This window comes from Chionomys nivalis, chromosome 6 (genome assembly GCF_950005125.1).
Source record: "Chionomys nivalis chromosome 6, mChiNiv1.1, whole genome shotgun sequence".
In the NCBI taxonomy this organism is placed as follows: domain Eukaryota; kingdom Metazoa; phylum Chordata; class Mammalia; order Rodentia; family Cricetidae; genus Chionomys; species Chionomys nivalis.
Window position 1 is genome coordinate 91217341 of NC_080091.1, and position 20383 is coordinate 91237723.

At 39.8% G+C, this 20383-nt stretch overlaps 1 protein-coding gene and 1 pseudogene across 4 annotated transcripts in view; both read left to right on the top strand.

The window, feature by feature from the left end:
- The window catches only part of Mapk10 (mitogen-activated protein kinase 10), a 272339-nt gene that overhangs the window by 40113 nt on the left and 211843 nt on the right, over nucleotides 1–20383 (top strand). The gene's annotated exons all lie outside the window — the stretch shown is intronic.
- On the top strand, nucleotides 15711–15838 carry LOC130876666 (U2 spliceosomal RNA; annotated as a pseudogene).

A 20383-nucleotide genomic window follows, 5' to 3' on the forward strand; every position in this document is an offset into this window, starting at 1 on the left:
CGAGACCAGCCTGGTCTACAAGAGCTAGTTCCAGGACAGGCTCCAAAGCCACAGAGAAACCCTGTCTCGAAAAACCAAAAAAAAAAAAAAAAAAAAAAAAAAAAAAAAAAAAAAAACCCAGAGCTTAAAAAAAAAATTCACTCTCATGCAAGATAATAAAATCAGAAGCATCGGGTGGACAGTTTCACCATGGCAACAGCAGCTAGCTGCAGCCAACACCTCTGAGCTTGTCTGTCTGCTGTCCCACTTTCCAGGACACCCTCAGCTTCCTCACCACCCACGGCCCATATGGGCATTGTAATTAGCAACAACAGAGATATACCCATCTCTGCCCTGCTGCTACTGCTTCCCAAGTGAAAGGTCATCGTCTCAAATGAGATGAAAACCACCTTTCAGATGTTTATCCTTCCTAATGGAAGTAAGATGCTTCTTCTTTCAAAGCTTTTCTGGACCAGTGAAAAATAATTGCAAATATGTCTGTAATTTGCAAGTGCAATGTATTTTGGTGGATGCCTGTGTATGACAGAGATAGCGGGAGTGCACCAAGATCACACCTTCTCGAATTTATGGAGATGCCTCTGGACATACCTATTATGTACATTATGACGGACATGATCGTGTCCGACTGAGTTATGTGTTTATCTGTGTTACACTTCTCACAGTTCTTAAGAAAAAAGTTTCCTTTAGTTAGATTGGAACTTTTTCTTTAAAGGAGATAAACATACCAAACTCTAGGTTTCATGTTGCCTTCATGTTTTCGGATGTGACTTTTTGAGAGAAACGCTCAGGCAAATCTCTCTCAAGAGTGAATATAGAGAATCATTTGAACAGAGCACAGAGGTCTTGAGCATTTGTCAAAGCACATTTGTAGTGCTTTGGGGATGAAACTAGTGCTATGCTCCCAATCTCTGTGCAGAGAGAGTGTTATGGCCCTGGAGAGATGGTTCCCAGGTGAGCGTGTTAGCTGCTACTTCAGAGGATTCCAGTTTGGTCCCTAGCACCCATTTTAGGCAGCTCATGGCCATCTCTAACTCCAGCTCCATGGAATCAGATACCTGCTCCCAGCCTTTGTCAGCGTCTGCACACATGTGTACACACACACACGCACACACATGCACACACACACATACACACATTTTAAAAGAGAAGTTTAACATTTATGAAAATGTTTGCATTTATAAAAAGTTAACAGGGCTGGCTGTATTTGAAGTTGAATTAGTTTTGTATCCTAATCCTTCTTGGTTGTCTGTGACAGCCTCATCATCAAAACATGCATACCTTTGTGCAGATTATATGATTTTTTGCACCAGGTTTATAAAGTAACCTTGAATGTGTACAAAAGTAAAATTACAGGTGAAAAGCTTAGTGTATAATATTCTTGGTGGGAAATTTGATTGTATATAACAAACGCTCCCTAAATGCTTACATTAAGGGGCTAAGTGATTTGATTTCTAGGGTGCATTTAATGTTCATTACTCACAATAGCAAAAACTATGAGAAGTTAAGATTTTAAAAACACTTACAATATTTATTAGAGAATAGGTAATAATAATTAAATATTTTGAAACATTTTGTAAGCATTGAACCTGTTAACATAGAAGGTTTAAGACACAACTTCAAGTTTGAGAGGAAGAAGAAATATACATATGTATGTACAGGCATAAACACTCGCTCCCTCCCTTTAGTCTACGCTCCCTGTGCTCTCTCACCCCATTTTCTCCTCATTCTCTTTTCAATGAAGTTGATTTTATATATAATCAACCTCAGTATATATTCCATTTGCAGTAAAAATACCAACATGTACAATTTCTATTGAATCACACTCGAGTGCACCCATCTTCAGTCTAGAGCTTGGTGAATTCTCACACACGTGTGTACCTGTGTGACTACCAGACAGACTGAGGAGTAGAACACCTCCAAAATCTCAGAATGGTTGTTTGGCCTTTTTCCCAAGGTTCAGCATAGAGTACTCATTTAAATAATAGTAAATCAAAGGCCCGACCTGTCATTTTGAGTTCTTGTTGCTAAGCTAGGAAGTGACTATGACGTGAAACAATCAACTCAACACCGTTTCTCTACTAGAGTTTGTACAAAAGACAAGGCAGTTTTCTGTTTGTGGGGGTTGTCTAATATCAGTGTTCTGACCGCAGGGCATGGCTGGTCTTCTACCAGGATTCCAGCTAAACCAAGGCTCATCGTCATGGTGGGGGAAATAATGTCTTAGATAACACTTTGTGATCTTTGTCCTCAACTTCATTTATATTGTTTTTCCTTTGAAGGCTGTGACAGAATTGTAGTGATTTAGATGACACAAAAGGCATTATTATTGTTATTGTTATCATTATTTTATGTGTGCGTGTATGTGTGTGTATGAAGGTGTTTTAATCATTTTATTTTAGGACATTATTCCAGATGAGGATCAGATTGCATGACATTTCCTGTGGAGATATGAGCAAACTTCTGTTCAGCCCACACAGGATATTGATGACAGAACAAAGAGATGATTTCATCCAAGTTTATCTTAGTGGAAGTGGGATTATTGGACTTGCTTGCGGGAACATGAGTGAGGTTACAGGAACATGGCTGACTCAAAGGCTGTGTTACCGATAGGTCCCTCCCAGCACGGGTACGGGTAAGGACTCGTGTGAGCTGCATCCCAGGAACTTTCTGCAGCACTTGCCCATGGTGCAGCAGGTTGGAGAGCCTGTTCTTCCCTGCTGCTGTGTACTGATTTATAACCTTGACGAGAGGTCGTGCAAACCAGTGACTTTCAGAGCCTTGTGCATCTCATCTGTATCTCGAGCCATAAGATACCTATCTCTCTTCCGGAAGGAAGGTTTCAGTCTGGGGGGCATAGCTACAGAATACAAGGTGGGGCGGAAACAATCACCATTTGGTGTGAGATCCCACAAATTTCTGAAGTAGTCCTGAAAGGTTGCCTTGTATGATAGATCAGACATGCTTGGAACGATTCTATAGATGTATATAATTGTGAACAGTGAAATCAGAATGTGATCTATGTAACCCATGAGGGCGTAGCTGCTTAGTCCTTTGATAGAACGAGGAGTGTTACCCATCCTAGTATAGAGAACAGTGCTTAAACCCTTGGTTCTACCCCAAAAGAGAAGAAATTGTCTTATGTAGTCATGGACCATTATTCTTAAAGGTGTTTAAACGTGACACTCAGTGTCACAAAGGATAAACAAAATATTTGGGTTAAACAGTGGTCTTACGCTTTTCTGATTTGAAGCAACCACATACAAGTCTCAACACAGAATGCAGTGAAGTGTGGACTCACTATTTCACTAACTGTCCTTAGACTATCTGAAGGTATTATGATATAGCATAAGGATTTGGATAAAATGTTTGTGTGTGTGTGCACTGGCTGCTTCTGGAGACACCTCTCCTATATCTGCAGAGTCACTTTGATGCTCCTGGAACACGGTGATATAGAGTTTGTTGAAGAACAAGAGACAGGGTCTGATGAGAGCATGGCCTTCCCTTTAGTGCCTCTGAAACTCAGTGATCTTAACGTTCATGTTTTCCCCTTGCTGTTTGCTCAACAGTGCTATTTTTCAATAGTTCCATGGTCCTAGATCTGGGCTGTTCTGTCTGCCTTCATAGGGAAGCCTGTGACAGAGTGCTTACTAGTGATACAGTCAGATTTTCTAAATCTGGAGCCCTCCTGCTTGTTTGGGAATTAGTCTCATCATTTCTATTACCATGCAAGGTGTACAAACCATGAAATACATATTATAGTTTAGTTCCACCAGAAAAAAGGTACAAAAGTTGGCATCATTTTCTAAAGAAATATAATTACAGCCTTTTAAAGTCTATTTGCTCACCACAAGACTAGAAAAATGTTATTCTTAATGGCACACTGGGCGACCTTCTCAAACTCCAAGCAGGGATTTTCAAAAGCATCCCATGACACAAGATTAACAGTATTTTAAAAAATTAAAACATCATGGCAGGCAAGCTAAGAAGCATAGAAAAAGCAATGTTTCTTCTTGGATCATCAATACTAATGACTCATAGAAGAGCACTGAGGATTTCTGAGTTATAACTTTCTTTTTAATAGTTTATAACTTAAGATTCTTTGTTAATGCTGAACCATTTTGTGACAATCATGCTTTCATATTATTTAAGTGATATAAATGCTCCATTTTTGTTAACGTATAAGCAAAGCTGTCTGTTGTTGAGGACAGACACTCATGGTTGACTCAATATGTCTATTTGTGGAGGGGCTGGGGCTTAATAGAAAGGGGTAGTCACTATAGTGCCTGGAATCGGCTTTGGGTTACCTCTGGGTCAGTCTCTGACCTTGAACTCTCAGAGGAAACATAGGTTATCCTGTCTTAAAGTGAGGAGTACCACACAGCAGGAAAAGAACAAAGACGCTTTCCTGAGAAAAAAATAACCAAAACACACAGTGAGAGATTTGTGACAAACAAAACAAAACAAAATAAAACAGGAGGGCAAGCTGTTGTAGGTAGTACCTTGAGGGAGTGAAGAATAGTTTAAACATAAGACAATATTTCACCACATTTATACGTTGCCAGCAATTTAAAAATTGATGTTCCATTTGGCATATTAGAGTGATTTTTAAAAAACAAATCTTAGTATCAACACTAGAACGATTACTAAGCTGTGGACATGTATGGAAAGGTCTCCCTGGTTGATTAGGTTTTGACATCATCATCGTCAGAAGCTTCTTCGTTATGAAGTCCATGCAAAGTTGAATGCAGGTGGCAAGAGGTTGGAGGCAGGGTGACGTTTGGTCTTTACTTCTTGATCACTTTAGGAATGTCATATATGAATTCTATCTCATAGAGTGGTTCCTAAGAATAAAATTTAAAAAGGTTGTTGGTTACACCTGTAACGTTTGTTCCACTATTGTGCCATTATGTCTTACAGGAAGGTCAGTATTTTGGGCCTCAGGATTTGTAACTGGGTGATAGTGATGATTGATTTTCTCTAAAGTAGCATGCAAAGTATCTTCCAGAACCATGAACGCTAGTTAGTAGTTACGAAGATTCTAGTTGGGCATCAGCTTGATTTCTCTGTGTTGATGACTTAAATGTCCTCAGTAAGAGTGCTGTATCATGCAGCTGTAGAGGGTAACCAATACCATTGGTAATAGTCTCTTATGTTTGCAAGTGTCTACAGGACCCTTTTGGCCAATAACTCAATAAGATATAACCAATTCCTGGGCACAAAAGGTTTTACTTGGTGGTGTAAGATGTCTAGTTGGGGCATTGTCTTATAGTAACGCCATTTAAATTTTTTTTATATTTGTATATCTTTTACGAAGTTTCTTCAGTAGTAGGTTTCCAAAAAGTTTTCATAAGACTTTCAGTGTTGTTGTCCCTCCTTTACTCTGTGCTCACCTCCCACTCCCCCATTTAATCCTTTATCCTAGTCTTGAATTTATCTTTTACAACATTGTATCTTATTTCCTTCTCCTTGGAAAATTCCACTTATCCTTCCTGGACCCTTACTAGCTATGTGGATGAAACACATATATCTAAAGATTTAAAGTTAACATCCATATATAAGAGAACACATGTGATATTTGTCTTTTGGGCTCTGTGTGGCTTCTATCAGGATGATTATTTATAACTCTATTCATTTACATACAAATTTAATTTTTCTTAATACTTGAATAATATTACCCTGTTCAGATGTACTGCACAGTCATTATCTATTTATCAGTTAATGGGCATCTAGGTGGTTTCCAGTTTGTGGCTATTATGAACAGAACAGCAATGAACATGGATGAGCAAGTACGTAAGATGCAGCGTCCTCCTGGATATATGCCTGCGAGGGGATAGGTGGATTTTGTGGTAGGTAGGTTTTGAAGTATTTGAGGAACCTCCATACTGACTTCCACAGTAGTTGTTGCAGTTTGGATTCTGCAACGAATAAATATTCGTTGTGGCATTTTCTTTGTCAATATTGAAGGACCCAACCCATGTGGAGTAGATCCACCTCTAAAAAGTTGGTCATGGGTGGTATAAAAAAAACCAGACTGATCAATCTAGAAAGGAGCAAGCCAGTAAGCATCATTCCTCCATAGTTCTACTCCAGTTTCTGCCTTGTATTCCTGCCCCGAACTCCCTCACTGATGGAATGTGTTGTAGGAAGAAATAAACCCTTTCCTCCTAAAGTTGCTTTGGTCTTGGTATTTTGCCGCAGTACTAGAAGTTTTCACTAGGACACCACTAATGATAACTAAGGAATATCCATGCATAAAACTCTGATTTAAGAGAATTTATTTATTTTTTCATTCAATGTGAGGATTGTAAGATATGCATGCTTTTTTATTTTTATGGAAGAAAATTTTATGATCTAAAGTTTGTAATTCCCCATGATGATGATGATGACGGTGATGATCATGGTACTTAAATAGCAGTCCACTGTGTGCCAGGCTGTGTTCTGAGTAGTACTGACGATTTCATCATTATGAAATCAAGTTCACTAAATCAAACTTAAACATCAGAAGCTACAGCTTTAATTATTTCTTCAACTGAATGCCAGTTAATATTAGCAAAAATAGCAGTAAAAGCAAGTTTTCATGTTTAGTGGTATGATTTTTTTTTCCAATTGCAGATAGCTTTGAAAATCATCCTTTCTCTTTCATCAGCAGAACAGATGTATTCTTCCCCATCCTATTCTAAACTAAGCTAAAAGCTTGACAATTCATGAGTAAGTAGCTTGTGGGTATTATTCTTGGATATATGCACCTAAAAAGGCCATTTATAATTTAGCTGAATCATGTCGTGAGACACATTCCTTCTTGAGAAGTGTGGAGGAAGGAACTGCTGCAGGAGCTCCTAGGGAGAGAGGGGTAAGCGCATTGTATCAGTGCCTTCTCTTCCAGTGTAGTTTATCTCACTTTCTCTTTATAGTCTTGAAGTTGAAGTAATTCAGCAAGGAAAAGTAGATATTGTGGAAGACTGTACTAACTTAAAAATTATGTAGAAATGCAGAGTAATGCCAGATATTTTATTTGGGGAGAGAAAATGCAAGAATAAAATCTAGGTATTTGTTGAGCTACATAGAAGACTTCTTATCCCTCTCCACACTGGGGCTTTAAGACCTTAGGGATATTTAAAGATTGCATGTAAGATGAGTCTCAGACCCTATTCCTTATCTCCAAATGGCAATTATTCTCAAATCTGAAATTTAACACTCCAAGTAGCCATTATCTTTATTCCAAATCAATTATTTTTGTCCTCATTAATATTAATGTTATCAACATTTCCCTAATTGACTAGTGTAGGCACCTGAGACATTTTTTTTACATCTTTATCTCTTAAATGGCACATACACCTGGTAGTACATTGTGTAATTTCTGCCTGGACTGCACCTTCTAATTCCACAGCCAGCTCAGTTCAGTGCTCACTTGGCTTCATGCCTTAACTGGACCAGATACCACCCACTAGATCTTTCTTCTCTGCCCTATATAAGTAGTTTGGTGCAGGACTCACTCTCTAACTTCAGAATGGACAGCACACTATATCTCAACTTGGACCTTAGGGAGCAGCACCCATTTGTATCTGATAGCTCTCCCATTTGCAAAGCAAGCATGTGGCTTGGCTAAAATTGAGCTTCCCTGTTTCCTGAAGAGGCACCTTTGAGATAGCCTTGGTTCCCATCTTTACTTCCCCTTTGAAGTCCTCTTTGCCCAGGTATACCAGAAGTCCTATTTGTCCAGGTATACCAGTAACTAATTCTCCGTATCCCAACCTAGATAATCCTTCTTCTCTATGAAGCTTCATCGGCCTTTTATACTTTCTGTAAAGTTGCTTTTGTTACAAGCAATGTTTCATTTTTACAACACTCATTTCCTTGCCCTTTCTTATCACCATGCACAGGTATCCAGATCTTTTTACAAAATGATAGGGCTGGAGAATGAGACTGCATTTTCATCACCCTAGATATCTCTCAGGCATGTCTATGATCAATTGTCTTTAGCATATAAAAGGCAGATTTCAAACTGTGAAGCATGAGCTCACGGGCTCCCTTCCTTACAAGGCAAGCTCTTCAAGGACACAGTGATTTTCCTAATTAGCGAGGTGAAGAGTCTCTGTCTGAGAATTTAACTCAGACCTTTGTAGGTCACCTGGAGACCCGACGTCTGGTTTTTCCCCTCTAATGTAGTTGCCATAATTCATTTCTTCCAGGATATATCTTGTGATACATGGCTTGTCACTTGAATGATGGCACAGACTTAAAAGGTCAGGAAAGATATGCTTGAATGTATTTTACCACCCACTGTGAGGCCTGAATACATGTGTGGGCTCATGTAGAGTTAGTCTTGCCGTAGTGCAACTCAGGGCCTTCTTGGCAACATTCACTCAATGGTGAAGGGTTTCTCAGAATGTTAGTGTCTAAGCTTGGTCTAATTGTTGAAATGTTTCTAAGAGTAAACAGCAAATATTTGCTATAGTTTCTCTTTGATCTCCCTCTCAGAACTTTAATTTTTTTCTGAAATGTTAAAGGACAAAAATCAGGTCCATGATAGTTCCTGTTTGATTTTGCATGATGACTTTGGTCACACTGTCTTATATTCATGGTTCTAAGGCAGTGGGATAGGTGAGAAGGCTGTTTGCAGTGAACTTTTCATAGTGTGTAGTTTGAGATCATGGAGCATTCCTTATAACCTTACAATAAATCCGCAGGGTCAATGGTATCTTCATAATATTTCCATTTGCTGTTTTCATATCTGCTCTTTCATGAGTTTGCAATGAAGCCTTCTAGAGATAATCTGATCTCTGACATCACAGGGGACCAAATACAAAAGCAAATGTGAGGATCTATCTGTTTTCCGTTAAGCTAGAGATTTGCAAACATTAAACAGTACCAAAGTTGTCACTGCTTTTTCAGATACAGCTTTCAGGACTGGGGCCATCGCTCAGGAGCAGAGGGCTTACATAGACTCAGGAAGCCCCAGGTTCAGTCACCAGTACGAAAAAGAAAAAAGATCTCTTTGAAATGAAAACACTTAAAAAAAACACCAAAATTATTTTCCTTAGAATTGTATGTATTTATTATGGTTATTTCAACTAATGAATACTCTTTGAAACAAATCTAGTTGAATTCAAATGAGGCAAACATGAAGGATGCCATGGTCACACACAGATGCTCTGGCACCAAATGAAAATGCTGGTGTCATTAAACAGGTCATCTAGCTTTATGTGTGAAATTTATGCTATTTTACATTGGTATAATGTTAGGCACAGCAGTTAATTCCATTTTCATGATGTTTAAAACAACACATACACGAATTGCCTCTTGGTCTTGGAAAAAACGTGATTATTTTTATTGAGATGTAAATAAATATTAAAGTGGAATCTATTCTACTTTGCCGTCATATTTCAAAATTACCTCTTTTGAGTTTTTGATCATTGAATTCCAGGATATGATTGTTGTTTAGTTACTGAAAATGATCTTAGTACCCTGACCTAATGGAAGCAAACTCTCTCAGGGGACTATTTTAAATCAGTCTAGTGATTATTGCTTGAAGTTCCCTGAGCCACATCTTTTTTTTTTTTTCTAGAATTTATGGATGGAAGCCTTTTCTGGATATGAAGTAAATAGGAATAAAGGATAAATAGTATCTATTATGCATACAACTTTATTGCAAATAAGTATATATTAATGATGGATTACACTTTATAAAATATGTTTTTAAAGGATTTTAAAAATACATGTTAATTTTCTGCACATATGATTATGTACAACAACATTAGAAACCACAAATACATCATGTTTCTAGTCACATAGTGTGTAAGCTCCCAATACGTTCTTGAGTGAACACTAGGGTCATGATGATTCCATGAGCTAAGTATTTGAGCCAAGTACAGCAGCATGGTGAACACCTAAAGGGGGGTTGACTGAGGTTTCTGTCCCACCCGGTCACTGCAGCTGTTCAGTCCCAAAGAAATCACACAGAGGCCTACATTAATCATAAACTGATTTGCCTAGTAGCCCAGGCTTCTTATTAACTCTTATAACTTATGTTAGTCCATAAATCTTGCCTGTATTAGCTACGTGGCTTTGTACCTTTTTCAGCGAGGCAGTCACATCTTGCTTGCTTTGTGTCTGGCTATTTCTCTGTCTGGGTGAGGACTGCAGACTGAAACTTCCCTCTTCTCAGCATTCTCATTGTCCTGCCTCAACTTCCTGCCTGGTTGCCCCACCTATACTTCCTATCTGGCTACTGGCCAATCAGCATTTATTTAAAATACAAGTGACAGGGTACAGACAGTTACCCACAGCAAAGGGGTAACTTTGAGGACTAGAGAATCAAGATCTATGGTTGAGTAAGATATGTATATCAAGCATATATTGGTTTTTGAAACTTAGAAATCCAACAGGTAGAAATTGCATAGTATATTTAAACTATCACAAGTAATTCATAATTATAGAAAACAAAGATTTGAGTAAATTATACATTAGGGGTACTTAGAGAATAGTCTTATTCTTTGAATTGGTATGTGATCCTCGTTCCCAGGGCTGCAGTGTGAATACTTGGTGCACATTTACAATGTGTTTGATTTCTCAGGAACTTAACAATTACATCTTGTTGAACATTTACCATTTCTTTCTGCTGAGAGTATTAGAACTCTTTTCAGGTTCTTGATAAAATCTATAATGAACCGTTGTAAGCAAGTTCACTGCATTGTGCTGTAGTATACAAGTTGCATAGATTGTGGGTTATATCTGTGTATGTATGGGGGCGTCACATAAATTGAATGTGAAGTTATACAAATACAGCCATGGTGAAAAGGTTCTGAGCCTGAGAGGACCCACGGTTCACTGAAAACCAGCTGTAGTCAGTCTGAGTTGTTTCAGGCACGTGTTGTACCATGTGAGTTCTCTGTAGCTTTGGGTGCAAACACAGCATGGCATCTGTACTATGCACACTGTCAGGCCACACAGTTCCAATGAGTTTTACTATATGTAGAAAGTTTCTGCTCTTATAGAATGTATTGGTTTACTTATGAGAAACAAAATTTTAATATTCACTACTGTGATCCCTCAGTACCTAAGAGTCAAATTAGTATGCCCTTGGATTGTATTGTTAGAATATCTGATTTTTCAATAATTACTGTTTGAATTGGTGGCTTAAAGTTTATATAAAAAAATCAAACCCATCATCAAATGGGGGATGGTGAAGTGGCTCATTCAGTAAAATGCATGCCTTACAAGTATGAGGCCCTGAGATCAATCCCTAGGATCCACATAAAAATCTGGCACACTGGTACATGTTTGTAACCATGGTGATGGAGAGAGATAGGTGTATCTCTGGAAGCTTACTGGCCAACCATCATACATGACTTGGAGACAGTCCCAGGCAACTAAAGGCTCTGTCTCAAACCAAAGGCAGAAGGAGCTTTTGGACTCGCTTATAAAGTTGTCCTCTGACCTCCATATGCTCATTTAGTGGTATATTACTTGTGTTTTAATAAATAAAACTGCCTGAAGGTCAGTGTGAAGCAGCCATACTAGTCAGCCATACAGGCCAGGCAGTGATGGCACATATTCTTAATCCAGCAGGCACACTAGTTAGCCATAGAGGCCAGGTAGGGATGGTGCACACCTTTAATCCCAGCACTAGAGAGGAATATAAAATGGGAGGAGGTGGGTATCATGCCCAGTCTCAGTCTGAGGATTCGTGGAGGCAAGATCGCCATTTTGGTTTAAGGTAGAGGTGACAGTCAGTGCCTGGCTGTTTTGCTTTTCTGATCTTCAGCTTGAACCCCAATATCTGTCTCTGGGTTTTTATTATTCTTACTGCATGCACTTGCACACATGTGTGTGTCATCCATACACACTCATATACACATACATACACACTCATACACCAGAAAAATATTAAATGAATTCTGGCTTATAGAATAGAATTCTAACAATTTTTGAAATGGCCCTTAATATACTTTAGCCATTTATATTAGGTATTCATATAATACATCATTTTTATTGTCAAGGATCATCAAATCAAAATATGAATATAAAATTATCTGAAAAACGTTGACCATGCTGTATGACACACAGGATTAGATATCCAGTCAAGACTTATTTCTTTACTGTGTAAAAATAAACAAGCAGCTCCATGACATTTGCTTCTGTCTTCAATAAATGTTAAAATCCCTTGTATGCCAAAGGGCTGTTTTCAAATTTATGTATGGTTTATTTTTACAAATATTGGTTTGTATACATATTTCATGTATGGCTGATACGCTATAGAAATTACTCTGGAGACAAAAGGCTATGAAGGGAAGCGTTTATGATGTCCTGTTCTAAAGAGTCAAGCTTGCTCCTCTAATCCCCACTTCTCCCCCAACCCCCAGGGCCCACTCTACTCTCCTCTTCCAAGATCCACATTTTCAGCTTTTGTAGATTAAGTCTTGCAAATCTTTCAATGTCTTCTGACTGTGGACAAACTCTGCCTTTGCATCCAATATCATTTTTCCCATTTGGCCTCCAGCCCTTATTCCATATCGGGAATATGGATAGCTGCTTCTCGTGGCATCATTGACCTCTCTCTGCTCAGTGCTTGAGTTTTAACCTTTTACTGCATCCTTGTTTTGTGCATGTTCTCTGTAACCTGCAATGTGTCTCTCTTCCTCTGTCCGGAAGAACTGTTCAGAACTCAGAGTGGGCTCCTGAGGATGATTGACAGGAGAGGCATGTGCAGAGCTGACTGGCTCACAGCTTTCTATTGGTAGGAGATGAATTGCTGGGAACTGACGGCAATGCAAATGGTTTCTGTTCATAACTATGGGAATGATTTGAGCATATAAATCTGTGTAAGTCAAATAAAATGTTTGATACATTCTACATGGGAGCTAAAGAAATGGGTTTAACTTTTGAAAGTGATATTTTCACACCTGCTGTTCTGAGCGTCTATATATAAATCCTCTTTTACTCCTTAGGATATAGTGACAATGCCTACCCTTCCTGGTGTGACATTCTCCATTTCCTTGAACAAAATTAGCCTTGCATCTCATAATGCTGCTGCTGCCCTTTTAATTTCCCCTTTTCTAGGGCAATTGCCAAATTTTGTATACCTATTTTCCCAATTCCCCATTCAAATAGCTTCTCCCTAAGAGAAATCATTTTACCTTTGTGTCCCCTCCCCCCTTTCTGAGCATACAACAAAGGGATACAGAGAATTGCGTTCTTCTTGTAGACATCATCGAGGAAGGAGAACATGTTTGAGGGTTTGTTGGCTAAGGAGAAGTTGGCTGGACAGAGTGAAACCCAAACATTTCACTTGCTATGAAAAACACAGTTCAGCACGATGTGGAAGAGAGCTGAGGCGGCGGTTAAGGGAGTCAGAATGACCTAGAAGACACAGACTTCAGGGCTGAAACCTAGGGCCTTGCCGCGCAGCTTCTTTCTTGAACGGCCTAGTAGAGACAGTTTTGTTTTGTCATACTTGATGTATTCGTAAATTAGGGCCAATAATTAATGCAATTACCAAGACAGAAGAATTCCCACAATGGGATGTTTGAGGCGAAAGTGTGCAGGAGGCAGGCTTACTCATTTCTCTGCGAGTAGGCATAGGAGACACTCAGAATAAATACAGCTTGAATGACACACTAAAAAATGGCCTGAATCATCATCACGTATTTAGAACCATCTCCTACAGCCATTAACATTTCTCCTACATCCTTCCCTTCAGTGATTATTTGTGAACTTGTAGAACGAGTTTTTACAACAAAAGTGACTATTAGAATGAAGAGATAGACTGCCCCTCCCCAACAAGACTCTGCACACAATTACCTTGAATTGTGTTTGGATACCTAAAGATTCCAGTGTAATTTCCAAATGCGTGGAAGGTTTTACTGAATCAAAGAGAAATTTCAAATATTTACTGGCAAATAGACCATTTACAGATAGACTTAAAAATCAACAGTAAGTGCTCAATTTATGTCTTAGCAGGTGAGAGAACCCAAACTATTTACTAACACAGTTCATCGGCATTTCCATGACAACAGAGACCAGTTCCTGTCAGCCCAGGGTGGCTTTGCCGGTTGACTTCAGCAGTGAACTCTGTGTGATGTTGCCAAATGTCTGGCTTCTGTGTTTCCTGTTCCAAGCAATTGTTTCTTATTCTGCATGCTAATGAGTGGTCTACAAAGGCTATGCTCAATCGCAGCATCCAGGACTAAGGATCGGATGTGGAAAACTAGGGAGCACTTTGCCTGGAGTGAGTTTAAAAATACACATAATTGGTTGCACATCCCCTAACTAGCCATGCCAATGCCACATTAATAATTTGACCACACTATTCTTAGGTAACTTGGCCTGAATGAGAAATGGAGGCACATCCGTTATCTTTGAGTCAGCTGCCTTCTCAGAAGGACGTGCTGCTGCCTTTACTTGGTTAACATCATCATGTAAATCCAAATGGCTGTGCACATGCTTGCCAGACCCAAAAGAAAACTGCAAGGAAATGCTTTTTCGCTTTTGAAAAATGTTCATAGATTGATCTCCCTGACACAGAGAGAAAGCAGCTGCCTGCGACGCCAGCTGAGGGATTTAAAATAAGAGAAAAGAAAAAAAGAGAAGGATTTGAGAAAGGAAAAGGCTAAGCGGTTTCTGCTTTTTGAGAAGGTGGAGGAGCTGAGATTTTAAATTCTGATCGTGTCGGCGTCCCCACTGTGGATGACTGACTGCTCTTTGTCTGTGCCATCGCTTTCCCTGAAAGTGGAGGTCAGAGTCGGAATTCGGTTTCCTCCGTGGCATAAGCTTTTTGGAGCAGAGTGTTTCTTGCATTGCCTTCCTGATAGCCAGCGTAGGGCCTGGCCTTATTGAGTGCTCAATAAATATTTAATAATCTCAGTGAAATTGGGATCCATGCACGGAGCTGCTTGCCTCTAAGCCTGCCACGTTTCCTGGAAGACACATGGAGCCTGCTCGTTTTGTGGAGGAGCGTGACAGCCCATTGCCGTGACTCTCACTGATTGGAGCAGAAGTTCTGTGGCTGATAGTTACTGTTGCCGCTCCGGTGTCAGCTCCCGGAACCTCTCAAGGATGGCGCTTTCCATCCACATACTAGTTTTTCCAAATTATAGAGCAAACAGTAGCTTTTTATAGCATATTTTGCTGCTGCTTTAAAAAAAAATCTGTAATCTGGTTATTATTGTTTGTATGTGTTCAGGTGTGTGGACCTGCATGTGGATCCACTCATGCAAAGTATGCATGCACACATGTGCATGTGGAGGTAGAAGGTCCACATCAGGGGCCAGCCATCTTATTATTCATTTATTTGTTTATTTGTTTGTTTGTTTATTTATTTATTTATAGCGACAGGGTTTCTCAATGAACCTGACACTATTCAGTTCACTAACCTGACTGACAGCTAGCCCCAGGGACCCTGCTGTTCCTGTTCTCCCAGTACTGGGGTCAAGGAAGTGTACTCACTAGCTTTTTACAGGGGTGCTAGGAATCTGCCCTCAGGATCTCATGCTCATATTCAAAGTATTTTATCAACAGGACCTCATTGTTTCGCAACTCCAAAAGAAGGAATTCACTCCTGGCACCATCTCTCTCTCTCTCTCTCTCTCTCTCTCTCTCTCTCTCTCTCTCTCTCTCTCAGAATCTTATACAGTCATGGGTTTTCATATCTCTTTTTTTGAAAGATCTTTAGTGTTATTTATCCCCATCGCCATAGCATTTTTTTTTTTTACATCACTTCTCAGCCTTTTGGCTAAGATCAAATGTAGCATTTTTTTTTTTTTTTAACACAAAATGTCTCTGAGTGGATAGTTACAGTCTGGGGCTTTAAGCTCTTTTATGTAATTGGTGGGAAATCCTTCAGAATTGCACTCTGTGCCCTCATTATCTATTTTAGAATTATCCTTTTTACCCCCACACCCCTGCTTGTCTTGTTTTCTTATACTTTAAAATGTTTTCTTCTCTGAAGATGTCACATGTTTTCTGTGGGGAGAAAGACTTACACTCTTTGCTGTTGATATCAGAATTACTGACACAGGAATATTACACAGCAACCCCAAATTCCAGACAATGGAAAAGCAAATATTCAAATTGGCATCCTGAGATAATTATTCATTAGTATCCCATAGTTTTTCAGGGAGGAACGCTAAGAACGCTCTATAAATATATTTGACATTAAGTGTGGAAGCTGCTCTAGAAATGGTAAATATTTTACATTGTTCTAGACTTTATCTCATTGTACAAGTCTTTTATTCAATTTATTTCTGCATCATATTAGAACTTGGAAAACAAATGTCCCTCAACTGTCTTAATAATGCCATTCTTAGGACATATCCTTCTTCCACTTTGAAAATCTTGGACTCACCTGAGTGACCTGAAGGCTGTTCATATTCATGAATGTGGTAGGAATCGAACTTAATTCTCACTTTAATTGCACAGCACTGCACAGCTAGATCCTTTCTAGGCATTAAGAAGGTAATCTTGAACATGATTAAATTTTTTTTTTACATACCAATCCTAGTTCCCCCTCCCTCCTCTCCTCCACTTTCCCCTACCTCAATCCCATCCACTCTTCAGAGTGGATAATTTTTAATGAGTTTAGTGACAAAGCAAGGAGAATCATTGCACCTTCAAACCCTTCACAAATATTAAGTCATTAGTCCCCATAAACTCTTAGAGGAATGCATTGCCTCTCTTGCAAGATGGGAGTACTGTTTGCCATGTAATAGTCCAGCCCAACACATTTATAAACAGTGGTTAAGGGTAGTGTTTCTGCTCTCAGAGACTATAATTAAATCCCCTTTCCCGGTTCTTCTGGTAAACAGTGTAACATGGTAATTTCTAGTCTTTGCCTTAGATGACTAGTCTTGATAGTCTGAGCAAAAGAGAATCTGGATAGCGAATGCACAGAGCATCTTGGCCCTTTGGGGTGGCTATAACAAACCACAATATACTGGGTTTATCTAGACAGATGTTGATCTCTTGCTGTTTTGGACACTGAATGTTCAAGACAATATGCCAGCAACACCCGTGTATCCTGGTCCTGACCCCTGGACAGCAGCCATTTTATAGTAACCTCATATGACAGCAGAATGTGAGACCCGCACTAACGCCGTTCAGTAGGACACACTTTCCACTCATGAGGCCTCCGCCCTCACCACTTAAAGACTCTACCCTTGGTATTGCCATCTTGAAGTGAGGATTTCCACACATGAAATTTGGGGGGGCACATTCAAATCTCAGCACAAAGTAAGAAGATAAATTATAATCTGCTAAAACTAGGTCTGTGAGCTCCTTTTCCCTGTAGATTTTATTTTAGTTTTTCAGGTTTCCCTTAATGAGCATCTTCGTGTCTAAAGAGCGAAACAAACAGGATCTTCGTTGTGAGAAACCAGTTACTAGTGAAGCACCAGTTGACTTAATGAGGAGGGGCATGCCTCACAAGCATCCCATTGCCAGGGCTCCAGGTTTCTTCCCTGTACTTGAAATTGAGAGAGCATCTTCACATCAGGTGGCTGCTGGCTTTGTGATGGGGAACTGGAGGGAAGCAGAGCGAGCTCTCATTTTCTGTCCCACTTGCTCTCTGGCTCCTCTAGTTCTTGACAGAGAACGTAATCATAACCCTCTCCCCACAGTTTGCCTTAAACTTCTGGACTTTGACTATGAGAAAGAAACCAAAAAGTGGAAGAGAAAGGTGAGAGAATGGTAACTGTTACACACGGACCAGATTCAACGAGTCCAGGTACACTGCAACAGGGCACTGATTAAGGCATCGTACACTAATGGCAGGATGAGGTAGGCTTCTCTGCAGGGACGACTGGGTCATAATAGGTAGCCACTGTCTAGGAAGCACTTCCCATGATCCTGGCAGCGGATACAGTGAGTCACAGTCTTTGCCTTTGTGGAGATTCCAGGGCAGGGGCAAGAAGAACATGGAAAGTCACAGAAGGACACAAGGGTGAAGGTGGGATGTGGTCTCTACTCCGGGCAGATTTCTAGGTACCGGGTCATAAGGATCCTCTATGTGTCTCAGGAAGCTGAAGTTTGTTCAGGGGAAAGACAAAGCCACTGAAAAGTTTTCTAGATGGAAAGGGTAAGATAGCGTTGGTGTTTATGTTTCCCACTCTGGCTACAATGTGAGGGAAGGAGATTACACAGAAAAACTGTGACGGTCATTTTAGCGCAAAATCATACGTAAGAATCAATTACGTTCTCACCAGGAATTACTTTTATTACAAAATTATATGTGTGTATATGGATAAAGTTGTATGGTGCTGTTTATGTTAATGGTTTTTATACAGCTATAAACCCATGGTTTTACAAATACAGTATCAACCAAATTAAAACAACAATAAAATTCAAATTAACTGCATTAAATTAAAAGGGTGAGCAGCATATTCTTGAAAAATGCTTTCAAGATATTAAGTTTTAGAATCACATATTTTCTTTATTTCTAACTTGCTCACCTAACTGCTCTGGAGTAGGGTGCACCCCGGGTGCTGCCCTCACTGCAGCCCCTTTTCATTTCTTTTTTAAAATTTAATTTTTTAAAAAACAATATTTCCTCATTTTGCATACCTATCCCAGTTCCCACTCCCTCCCTTTCTCTGGCTCCTTCCACCTTCTCCCCACCCCACCCTCCATTCACTCAGAGAGGGTAGGGCTTCCCACGGAGAGTCAGCAACATTTAACACATCACTTTGAGGCAGGACCACGGCCTCTCTGCTACATCTAGGCTGAGCAAACTATCCCACCAAAGAGAATGGGCTCCAAAGAGCCAATCAAGGCAGTAGGGATAAATCCTGGCCCCACTGCCAATGGCCGCACAGACTGCCCAAGCCACACAGCTGTCACCCTCATTCAGAGGGCTTACTTTGGTTCTAAGCAGGTTCCCAGCTACCAGTCCAGTGTCAGTGAGCTCCCACTACCTCAGGTCAGCTCTTTCTGTGGGTAGTCCCATTATGGGGTCATCCTTGTGGATTCCTGGGAATTTCCCTGGTGCCAGGTTTCATGCTAGCCCCATAATGGCTTCCTCAATCAAGATATCTCTTTCCTTGTTCTCCCTCGCTGTCCTTCCCACATCTCGACCATCCCATTCCCTCCTGTTCTCCTCCTCTCTCCTGTTCTTCGCTCTCCCTCCCCTTTCTCTTCTCCCACACCTCCATGCTCCCAATTTTCTCAGGAGATCTTGTCTATTTCCCCTTCCCACAGGGATCCATGTATATCTCTCTTAGGGTTCTCCTTGTTACCTCACTTCTCTGGGGTCATGGACTATAGGCTGGTTATCTTTTGCTTTATATCTAATATCCACAAGGATGACCCCAGTTAAGACCCTAAGCAATAGTGAAGAGGGTGCCTGAACTGTCCTTCCCCTGTAATCAGATTGATGACTACCTTAATTATCATCTTAGAACCTACACCCAGCAACTGATGAAATCAGATGCAGAGATAAACAGTTAAGCACTGGGATGAGCTTCCAGAGACCAATCCAAGAGAGGGAGGAACAATAATCTGAGCAAAAGGGTCAAGACCATAATAACATATATTGTTAAAATAATTTCAATATTATTTTTTATTAATAGAATTTACTAAAATATCATTATTTACTGTATGGCTAGCAACAAGAAAGTTGTCACATATACAGTAATGCATCTATGAGAAATCCTAGCTTACATCAATACAGGTGTTGATACAGTTCTGAAGTCTGAGCGTGGAGCATCTGAACTTTTACCATAACGCTACATATGACCTAAGAACTCTAGTATCCATTTTTAGAGCTTCTGAACTACTCTGAAACTTTGGTCGGTTTCCCAGGCCTTAAGAAGTGAGGTCATTGTCTTTTAAAAATATATTAATTTTTATTTTTTAAAATTATAATAACCTAAATCCCTTCTTCTCTTTCCTCCCTCCAAACGCTGCCAGCAGCCTTCCCTCCCTAGTTCCTTGTCTAGGGTAGAGGCTCCATGTGCTTTCCACCATCCCAGTTAATATGTCTATGATGTTATCCCTGTTCGGGTCATGTTTCTGTAGCCACAGGATGTGACTTCATGGGTGTAGCTTTCCTGACATTTCTAGGACATGGAATCTGACAGCAAACTTTCTGTTCTTCTGGCTCTTACACTCTTTCTGTCTCACTTTTGCAATAATCCCTCAGCCCTAGATGGTGGAGTTGTGCTGTAGATGAAGTCCTCTCTCTCATCAAAGAAATCTGTTGTTGCAACAGATAGAGACCTTTCCAGAACATCATGATGAATTAAACTGCAGGGATCAAGAGAGTGTGGTGCCCCATCCCAATCTAAAACATCTAAAACATAGCTCTTTTAATTAGTCAGTTATATTTAACTTTTTAATTTGCCCTGGGTAATTAAAAGAAATAGTATTCTAATATCTGTTATTTTTCATGAGT